This window comes from Akebia trifoliata, chromosome 15 (genome assembly GCF_017979445.1).
Source record: "Akebia trifoliata isolate Shusen 1 chromosome 15, ASM1797944v1, whole genome shotgun sequence".
Classification (NCBI taxonomy): Eukaryota; Viridiplantae; Streptophyta; class Magnoliopsida; order Ranunculales; family Lardizabalaceae; genus Akebia; species Akebia trifoliata.
This window is the reverse complement of record NC_141389.1, coordinates 3,387,908-3,398,447: the sequence shown is the minus strand read 5'-3', so window position 1 is coordinate 3,398,447 and position 10,540 is coordinate 3,387,908. Positions and strand designations below refer to the sequence as shown.

Sequence of the window (10,540 nt, the reverse complement as noted above, 5' to 3'; positions counted from 1 at the left end):
ATTGAATTTTAATTTTAAATTTCGGAGTTATATGGAAGTTCGATTGTCGACCATTTTCAAAAACCTGGATTAAGCCCAAAGGAAATTGTTTTATGATTTTTTTTTTTTTTTTCGAATCTGTGTTTTTCCACGAAATCTTGAGGGTTGGGGTGTTGGGTTGCCAATGTGGTAATCAATTTGCGCAAAACGACTTTTAGTAAGGCTTAAAATCTTTACTCAGTTAGTAAGGAAAATGTTTCTCTTTTATTTTTCCCATCTCCTTGATTATCTTTTTTACTTCGTATATAATCATTTGGATGCATTTAAAAAAAGAAAAAAAAGAAATTACTTTCTACTTTGTATCCAAACGGGATCATAGTTGGAAAAAACCTAAACGTGTGGAAAACTTTATTTTCACAAATATAAACGTATGAAAAAATTTATTTTCTCAATTTGTGGAATACAAAGCAAGGTCGTCTTGCAGTTTAATGCTATATGGGTCCCACATGGGAGTTGGGAGTTGGGAGTACAGTGGATTCTCCCATACCTATGTATATGATAAAAACATTGACCATTGACCATTGACTTAGGAGTCAATTATGGCCAATTCCTTAATGCATAGAACAAAACTTGTTCTATGCAAGGTCCTTCACGTTTGCGGGGTTGTGGGTCAAGGTTAAAATTGAAGTTTAGCAAACTCTTTTAGGCCCATTAAATGATGGCATCCAATGGCTAGATATCTCCCATCATGATGATTTGGGTACGTAGCTTAGTCACGGATTCGGATGCTAAACCCAAAACAATGCAGCCCAATAATGTGTGTTTTTATATAATTCCATTGGTAGATTTGAACAATCAAGTTGGCCATCCATGATCGATAAAGCCTCGATCACCACACATTGAACTTGGTTAAAGAATAAGATGGACAACATGAATAGTGTGCAAAGGAGAGCATCATACTGAAATTTTTAGAGTCGTGCTAATCTGTCGACCCATGTGGCATACTCAATTGACTACTTGACGTGACAAGTTCAGGAACCGTAGATCTTCTCTCCTTAGAATACACGATTCCCTCAACATACACTTTTTTTGGGGAAGTTCAGCTATGTATCCCGAGGAGAGAAGATCTTCGGTTCCTAAACTTGTCATGTTAGGGTTGTCGATTGAGTTTGCCACATGGGGTAGTCAGATTATCACGATTCAAATTTTTATTCTCTCTGCACATAAATATGAAAAAAAATTCAGAGTAAGGAAATCTTACTAACATGGTAACATTTCAAATCTTACTATGGGTCTTTTTGTGGCATCCAAAACATAATCCGATGTCACAGGGATGTAGAGAAAAAAATTATCTGAACTTCGAAAAATAAAAAGTTATTTTTTACGGTTGAATTTTAATCTTAAGTTTGGGAGTTCAGTGGAAAATCATTAGCTGTCCATTTTAAAAACTTTGGATCAACCCCCAAAAAATGTTTTTTTAATTTTTTTAATCTGATTTTTTCCATGAAATCTAGAGGGATGTTTAGTTGGATTGCCAATTGATAATCCATTTAAGTTCAACGACCCTTAGTAAGATTTAAAATCTTATTAAGTTGGTAAGAAAAGTGTTTTTCAAAGACTTCAAAACCCAAGCCTTTCCTATTAGAAAGAGAGAGAAAGAGAAATAGACCCAATCTTAGAATATTGATAGCTTGTTATGATTTGAAAGTCAAATTTCTAAAAAGTACTTTCTCCAAAAATTACTTTCTATTTTGTATTCAAACAGACTTAAATTGCATGCAAACAGCATCATAGTCGGAAAAAAACCTAAATATGTGAAAATTTTTATTTTCACGAATATAAACGTATGGAAAAATTTATTTTCGCAATTTATGAAGTACAATGCAAGGCTGTATCACAGTTTAATACTATATGGGTCCCACTTGGGACTTGGGAGTCAATTACTAGGCCCATTCTTTAATGCATGGAACAAATCAAGCTCTAATGCAAGGTCCCACACGTTTGCCGGGTTATGGGTCAAAGTTAAAATTGTAGTTTACCGAACTCTTTTAGGTCCATTAATGTGTGTTTTTATGTAAGTCCATTGGTAGATTTGAACAATCAAGCTGGCCATCCATGATCGAAAAAGCCTCGATCACCACGGATTGAACTTGATTGAAGAATCAGATGGACTGCATGTATAGGGTGCAAAGGATTGAACTTGATTGAAGAATCAGATGGACTGCATGTATAGGGTGCAAAGGAGAGGATCATACTGACATTTTTATTCTCTCTAAACATAAATACTTAAAAATTTCGGAGTAAGGAAAATCTACTATCATGGAAAAGTTTCAAATCTTACTAACATGGTAAGATTTCAAATCTTAATAGGGGTCTTTGAGCTCACCTTGTGGCATCCAAAACATAATCCGATGTCACAAGGATGTAGAGGAAAAAATTATCTGAACTTTGAAAAATAAAAAATTATTTTTCACGGTTGTTTGAATTTTTAATCTTAAGTTGTGGGAGTTCAGTGGAAAATAGTTGCTGTCCATTTTAAAAACTTTGGATGAACCCCCAAAAAATGTTTGTTTAATTTTTTTAATCTGATTTTTTCCATGAAATCTAGAGGGGTGTTTCGTTGGATTCCAATTTGTAATCCATTTAAGCTCAATAACCCTTAGTAAGATTTAAAATCTTTCTAGTAAGGAAAGTGTTTTTCAAAGACTTCAAGACCCAAAGACTTTTTTATTAGAGAGAGAGAGAGAGAGAGAGAGAGAGACCCTCGATTGACCAGGAAATGATCAATTTTCTATGGAGTGATTGACCGGGAAATGGTGTGGGCCGGGACCTCTAAATTTTTAGATCTTAATTACTTCCATTTCTCTCATTATATAAGGAGCTCAAAATGATGTTGGTGATGACATATAGTTAAATATATCTTCTTCTCAATCGCAACATTCTATACAAGAAGCAATTGCCCAACAATGTCTGCAATACTGCTGCTGGTTGGAATGCTAATGGCAACCTTAGAATTTACAAGTCTCTCTCTCTCTCTCTCTCTCTCTCTCTCTCTCTCACACACAACACACACACATATGCATACATGCACAAAGATATCAATGCCCATCCCAGCATATATATTTTGATTTGACTAATGGACTTCAGACTCCCCATCAGACATACTATCCCATACTCTCCTGACGTGACATGTGCTAGACCATAGATATTTTTTTTTCATTGGGATACACAACTGCACATATATCCTGATAAAAAATCTATGAATCTAGCATATGTCATGTCATGAGAGTATGGGGAGTATGGGAGGAGTCATAAAATCACAATCCTTCTGATTTTTTTTATGAGGATGGTCTCTATGGTCCGGATATCGTCACAAAATATCATCCCATTGTGAAACTTTTACTCCATAAAAAAATTGTTTATAAGTTAACGGTAAAAATTGACGGTCAATGATTCTTCAACTTGTAAACCACTTTTGATGGGGGTGTTAGAAGCGTCAGAAGTGACTGACCTTATATGAGGATGATCTCCTCACCATACAGATCATATTTGCAAAAAATCAGTCTATTTCAAAACATTTAATCTTATAAGACAAAGGATTGTAATATTCGTGTTCCGTTCCTATAGAATAGGAACGTTGTCTATGTGGCACCTTGTGGTATGTGTACAGGACATGCAGCCCAATGTGTTTAATATCCAACCAAAAAGTGCCACGTAGACATTGTTTGTTGCTACAAGAACGGGACACCGTTCTGGATCATGGCTCATATATATATATGACCCAAACATCAAAAGACATTCATCATCATTGAAATTTGTCTCGAAGAAAAGATTAGTTTAGCTGACTCCCAATCTTGGCTATAAAACTTCGATAATGATACATGTTTTCTCTAATTCATTTACATTAGAATTCAAGTTTTGTCTAAATATTCTTCATTACCATGATGCAGGTGGACAATCCATTGGTGTTTGCTATGGGCAAATGGGGAACGATTTACCACCACCACAAGAAGTTATTGATCTATATAGATCAAATAACATAGGAAGGATGAGAATTTATTCTCCAGAGCCAGCAACTCTACAAGCCCTTAGAGGATCCAATATTGAACTCATACTTGATGTGCCTAACACAGACCTTCAACATCTTGCATCCGACGTTTCCGCTGCTAATGATTGGGTCCAAAGAAATATAAAGGACTACTCTCCTGATGTAAGGTTCAAGTACATTTCTGTTGGTAATGAAGTAAAATCTGACAGCCCAAACGCCGCTTATGTTTTGCCTGCTATGCAAAACATTTACAATGCAATTGCATCAGCGAGCCTACAAAGCCAAATCAAGGTGTCAACCGCGATGGACACGGGTGTTCTAGGTAAATCATATCCACCATCAGAAGGGACATTTAAAGATGACATGCGTTCTTATCTGGATCCAATCATAGGGTTCTTAGTGAAGAATCAAGCTCCATTCCTGGCCAATGTTACCCATACTTCAGTTACATTTCTAATAAGGCAGACATTACTCTTCCTTATGCTTTATTCACTTCTACTACCAATAATCAAGATGGTGAGCTTCAGTATCAGAATCTCTTTGATGCTATTGTGGATGCTATCTACTCTTCTCTAGAGAAAGCAGGTGGGTCCGCTTTGGAAATTGTTGTATCGGAGAGTGGTTGGCCATCTGCTGGTGGTGATACTACATCAATCAAAAATGCACAAACTTACAACCAGAATTTGATCAACCATGTGAAAGGAGGTACTCCGAAGAGGTCGGGAAAGCCTATAGAGACTTATGTGTTTGCCATGTTCAATGAAAATAACAAGACGGGCGAAGAGAGAGAAAAACATTTCGGGCTCTTTTTTCCAAATAAGCAACCCGTATACCCGATCAATTTCAATTGATCGTGAGAAAGATTATTATGTATTAATTTCTGTATGAATCGTAAATAAGAACAGTCTATACCTATGGCAGTGGAAGGAAAGTAATCTTAATAAAGAGTTTATATTTGCTAAATTTTTATTGAAATAATTTCGCTTTCCGTTGTTTGGGAGAAGTAGTTAATTGATGACCATGTTGATCAAAACAAAGTAATATGTTTCTCCCTGTTATGTTCGCTAATTGTCCATGCCTTGAATTGTGACATTCTTTACTAAAACTGGACTCGAGTTTGAAGAATATAAATTATTGATTTAAATATCAAATTTAGGATAGTATATATTGATTTTTTATGACAAGTTCCAGTTGAGAATGAATCATTGTTCAGTTTGGTCTTGGAAAATGTGTTATCCATATAGATCTAAAAGCAGAAGTATCAACAAAAATTAAGTATAAAACATGAAATCCAACTATTGGTATAAATGTGTATCTCGAGAATCTAAAGGACCAAATGTCCACGTGGGACAAGAAAAACAAGATTGGGTGCCATGTGGATGTACAACAAAAAATTGCGAGAACTCCTAAAAAACACTATTGACCAATGCATTTTAAATATATAACTTCAATGAGCATCTAATTTTTCACTCATTCTCGATTTGTTGATCATTGGCATGAAAATCAGTTCATTCTATCATTAATTAATTATTATATATAATACATAGACTTAATTAATGGAAAAAAAGTTGAATAGTACAGATTTTTCATGTTCAAGTCAACATTTTATAAGGTTAAGTATTTTAGAACATTATCACAAAAACCAATTCATTCTGGCATTACTAATTATTTAATAAATAGACTTAAATTACTGGGTAAAAAAAGACTAATTCTTGCAACTTAATTATGTGTATTGGATATGGTATATATTTTTGAAGAATTGATACATGAAATATGCCATGCACTCTTAAAAGTTGAAGCGGTAGTGTTAGTTGATAAGGCATTGCTTTTACTCGATTTCTGAAGCATCTCAAATGATTCAATTTATTCCACCCCACCAATCAAGAATTCCTACTTGACTATCTGCTTAAAAAAGTGATCTAAACAAAAGTTATCTTGTAATAATATCCTACAAGGGAATCTATACTGATACAACCCTGAAGACCTCGTAGTTGGTTTTTCAAATAAATTAATTTTGATATTCTATGTGTATATTTTTTAGTTAATTAAATAATTTTTGTTTAAATTGAATTTGAGAGATTCTTCATTAATTTGTCATTATTTTAATTGAATTAAGTATCTCAATTTTTTTTTATGTGATGGTTTTTTATCTATTTTAAATATATAGGACTATTACTTTTATCGGATTTTATATTTATTGTGGTTTGTGGGGTCTTGTAGTACTGGTCAACAAGGAGGTACTGTAAATCGAGCCACACTTTCATGTTGGTCGACCATCGTAATTTCACTAATATTATGTAAAACCCTAATTAGGTTTCCTAGGGTATTTATATTTCTCATTCTAGTGAAAGGGTGTAAAAAAAATCTATAACTATGAGTTTTCTCTTTATAGTGAAATTGATGTGATTCGTGGATGTACCTAAATCTTGAGAGAACCACATAAAAATTTGTGCTTTTGTGCATAATTTGTTTTTATTATTCTTAATTTCTTGATTCGATTGTTCTTGTTTTTTCAACAGTATGTACAATACAAATATTTTCTAAAAGTTTTTTATTTTATTTTAATTTTTTCTAAGTGTACTTGTTTGTTGTTTATTAATTTGGGAGTTATATGGAAGTTTGGTTGTCGACCATTTTCAAAATCCTAGATCAAGCCTAAAGGAAATTGTTTATCTTGAGGGTTTTCTTATTTTAAGAAGAATTTAAGAAGAGTTTTCCAATTTTAAGTAAATTTTTTTTTTGAATCTGTGTTTTTTCATTAAATCTTGATGCTGGTTGTGTTGGATTGCCAATGTAGTAATCCATTTAAGCAAAATGACTCTTAGTAAGACTTAAAATCTTTACTCATTTAGAAAGGAAAATGTTCAGGGGCGGAGCCAGGACTTTACTCATGTGGGGGCAACGTAAAAGTAGAAATTTTTTTGGAGGGCAATAAAAATTGTAATTGTTTTGTGTGGGGGCAACATAACAATGGAAATTTTTTTGTAGGGGCAACTAAGAGTTTAAAACAAATTATGAGGGCACACTCTACAGAAGGTTTGAAAATTCTTATGGGGGCAAGTGCCCCCATTGCCCCCACACTAAATCCGCCCCTGAAAATGTTTATCTTTTATTTTTCCCTTCTCCTTGATTATCTTTTTTGCTTCATATATTATTGTTTGGATATACTTAAAAAAGTAAAAAGAAATTACATTTTAATTTCTACAAAACACTCTCTCCCAAACTAATTTTCTACTTTGTATTCAACCAAAGTTAAATTGTATCCAAACGGGACCATAGTCAGAAAAAACCAATACGTGTGGAAAACTTTATTTTCCCGAATATAAACACATAAAAACATTTATTTCCGCAATTTGTGAAGTACAAAGCAAGGTCGTCTCACAGTTTAATACTATATGGGTCCCACTTGGGACTTGAGACTTGGGAGCGTAGTGGATTCTCCGTTACCTAAGTATATGGTAAAACATTGACCATTGCCTTAGGAGTCAATTATTAGGCCAATTCTTTAATGCATAGAGCAAAACAAGTTCTAATACAAGGTCCTTCACGTTTGCGGGGTTGTGGGTCAAGGTAAAAATTGGAGTTTAGCAAACTCTTTTAGGCTCATTAAATGATGGCATCCAATGGCTAGATATCTCAAATCATGATGATTTGGGTATGTAGGTTAGTCAAGAATTGGGATGTTAAACCCAAAACAATGCGGCCAAATAATGTGTGTTTTTATATGATTCCAATGGTAGATTTGAACAATCAAGTTGGCCATCCATGATCGATAAAGCCTCGATCACCACGAATTGAACTTGGTTGAAGAATAAGATGGACTACATGTACAGTGTTCAAAGGAGAGCATCATACTGAAATTTTTAGAGTCGAGATAATCTGACTGCCCATGTGGCATACTCAGTTGACTACCTGACATGACAAGTTTGGGAAGCATAGATCTTCTCTCCTTGGGATACACAGTTCCCTCAACATACACTCTTTTTGGGGAAGTTCAGCTGTGTATCCCGAGGAGAGCTGATCTACGGTTCCAAAACTTCTTTTGGGTATGAAGATTAGTCAAGGATTAGGATGCTAATCCCAAAACAATGTTGTCCAATAATGTGTGTTTTTGTGTAATTCCATTGGTAGATTTGAACAATCAAGTTGGCCATCCATGATCGAAAAAGCCTCGATCACCATGGATTGAACTTGATTGAAGAATCAGATGGACTACATGTATAGGGTGCAAAGGAGAGCATCATACTGAAATTTTTAAGGAGCTCAAAATGATGTTGGTGATGATATGTAGTTAAATATATCTTCTTCTCAATGGCTACATTCTATACAAGAAGCAATTGCCCTACAATGTCTGCAATACTGCTGCTGGTTGGAATGCTAATGGCAACCTTAGAATTTAAAAGTCTCTCTTCTCTCTCTCTCTTTCTCTCTCTCTCTCTCTCTCAGACACACACACACACACATGCATGCATGCACAAAGATATCAATGCCCATCCCACCATATATATTCTGATTTGAATAATGGGTTTCAGATACCCCCTGGCATACTACCTCATAATCTCCTGACGTGGCATGTGCTAGACCATATTTTTTTTCATTGGGATACACACTGCACATATATCCTGAGACAAAAATCTATATATGAATCAAGCGCATATGCCACGCCATGAGAGTATGGGGAGTATGTCAGAGGGAGGAGTCCTAAAATCACAACCCTTCTGATTTTTAATTTATAAGGATGGTCTCTATGGTACGGATATCCTCACAACATATCACCCCCACTCTGAAACTTCGAACTCCATAAAAAATTGTTTACAAATCAATGGTAAAAATTGTCTGTCGCTGATTCTTCAACTTGTAAACCACTTTTGATGGGGGTTTAGAAGTTTCTAAACTGGCTGATTTTTTATGAGGATGATCTCCTCACCATAGAGATCATATTCGCAAAAAATCAGCCTATTTCAAAACTTTTAAGCTGATAAGACAAAGAATTGTAAGAACCATGCATGCCCCCTTCCTATTCTACAAGAACGTTGTCTATGTGGCACCTTGTTGTAGGTGTCTAGAACACATTGGGTACTCACTAGTCATCAACTCGTTTTCTACCGGACATGCAGCCCAATGTGTTTGATATCCAACCAAAAGGTGCCATGTAGACATTGTTCGTTGCTATAAATCGCTGCTCATATATATATGACCTACATACCAAAAGACATTCATCATCATTGAAATTTGTCTCAAATAACAAGATTCATTTAGCTGACCCTAAATCTTTGCTATAAAGCTTTGATAATGATGCATGTTTTCTCTAATTCGTTTACATTGGAATTCAAGTTTTGTCTAAATATTCTTCATTAAAATGATGCAGGTGGACAATCCATCGGTGTTTGTTACGGGCAAATAGGGAACAATTTACCACCACCACCACAAGAAGTTATTGATCTATATAGATCAAATAATATAGGAAGGATGAGAATTTATTTTCCAGACCAAACAACTCTACAAGCCCTTAGGGGATCCAATATTGAACTCATACTTGATGTGCCTAACACAGACTTTCAACTTGTAGCATCCGACGTTTCCGCCGCTAATGATTAGGTCCAAAGGAATATAAAGGACTACTCTCCTGATGTAAGGTTCAACTACATATCTGTTGGTAATGACAGCTAGCCCAAACGCCGCTAATGTTTTGCCCGCTATGCAAAACATTTACAATGCAATTGCATCAGCGGGCCTACAAAGCCCAATCAAGGTGTCAACCGCGATGGACACGGGTGTTCTAGGTCAATTATATCCACCATCAAAAGGGACTTTCATAGATGACGTGCGTTCGCATTTGGATCCAATCATAGGGTTCCTAGTGAACTATCAAGCCCCATTCCTGGCCAATGTGTACCCATACTTACAGTTACATAATAAGACAGACATTCCTCTTCCTTATGCTTTATTCACTTCTACGTCCAATAATCAAGATGGTGAGCTTTAGTATCAGAATCTCTTTGATGCTCTTGTTGATGCTATCTACTCTTCTCTAGAGAAAGCGGGTGGGTCCGCTTTGGAAATAGTTGAATCGGAGAGTGGTTGGCCATTGATGGTGGTGATATTATGTCAATCGAAAATGCACGAATTTACAACCAGAATTTGATCAACCATGTGAAAGGAGGTACTCCGAAGAGGCCGGGAAGGCCCATAGAGACTTATGTGTTTGCCATGTTCAATGAGAATGAAAAAAGCGGTGAAGAGAGAGAAAAACATTTCGGGCTCTTTTTTCCAAATAAACAACCCGTATACCCGATCAATTTCAATTGATTGAGAGAAAAATTATCATGTATTAATTTTTGTATGAATCGTAAATATGAACTGTCTATACTTATGGCAGTGTAAGGAAAGTAATCTTAATAAAGAGTTTATATTTGCTAAATTTTTAATGAGATAATTTCCCTTTCCGATGTTTCGGAGAAGTTGTTAATTGATGAACATGTTGATCAAAACAAAGTAATATGTTTCTCCCTC

At 35.2% G+C, this 10,540-nt stretch overlaps 2 pseudogenes across 1 annotated transcript; both read left to right on the top strand.

The window, feature by feature from the left end:
• The first annotated feature begins 2,903 nt into the window (after positions 1-2,903).
• On the top strand, positions 2,904-5,070 carry LOC147383950 (glucan endo-1,3-beta-glucosidase-like; annotated as a pseudogene). Its single transcript, XR_015173054.1, has 2 exons — positions 2,904-3,000; positions 3,930-5,070. The product of XR_015173054.1 is annotated as a glucan endo-1,3-beta-glucosidase-like (transcript).
• Positions 5,071-8,338: 3,268 nt separating this feature from the next.
• LOC147383949 (glucan endo-1,3-beta-glucosidase-like) lies at positions 8,339-10,336 on the top strand (annotated as a pseudogene).
• Positions 10,337-10,540: the final 204 nt, after the last annotated feature.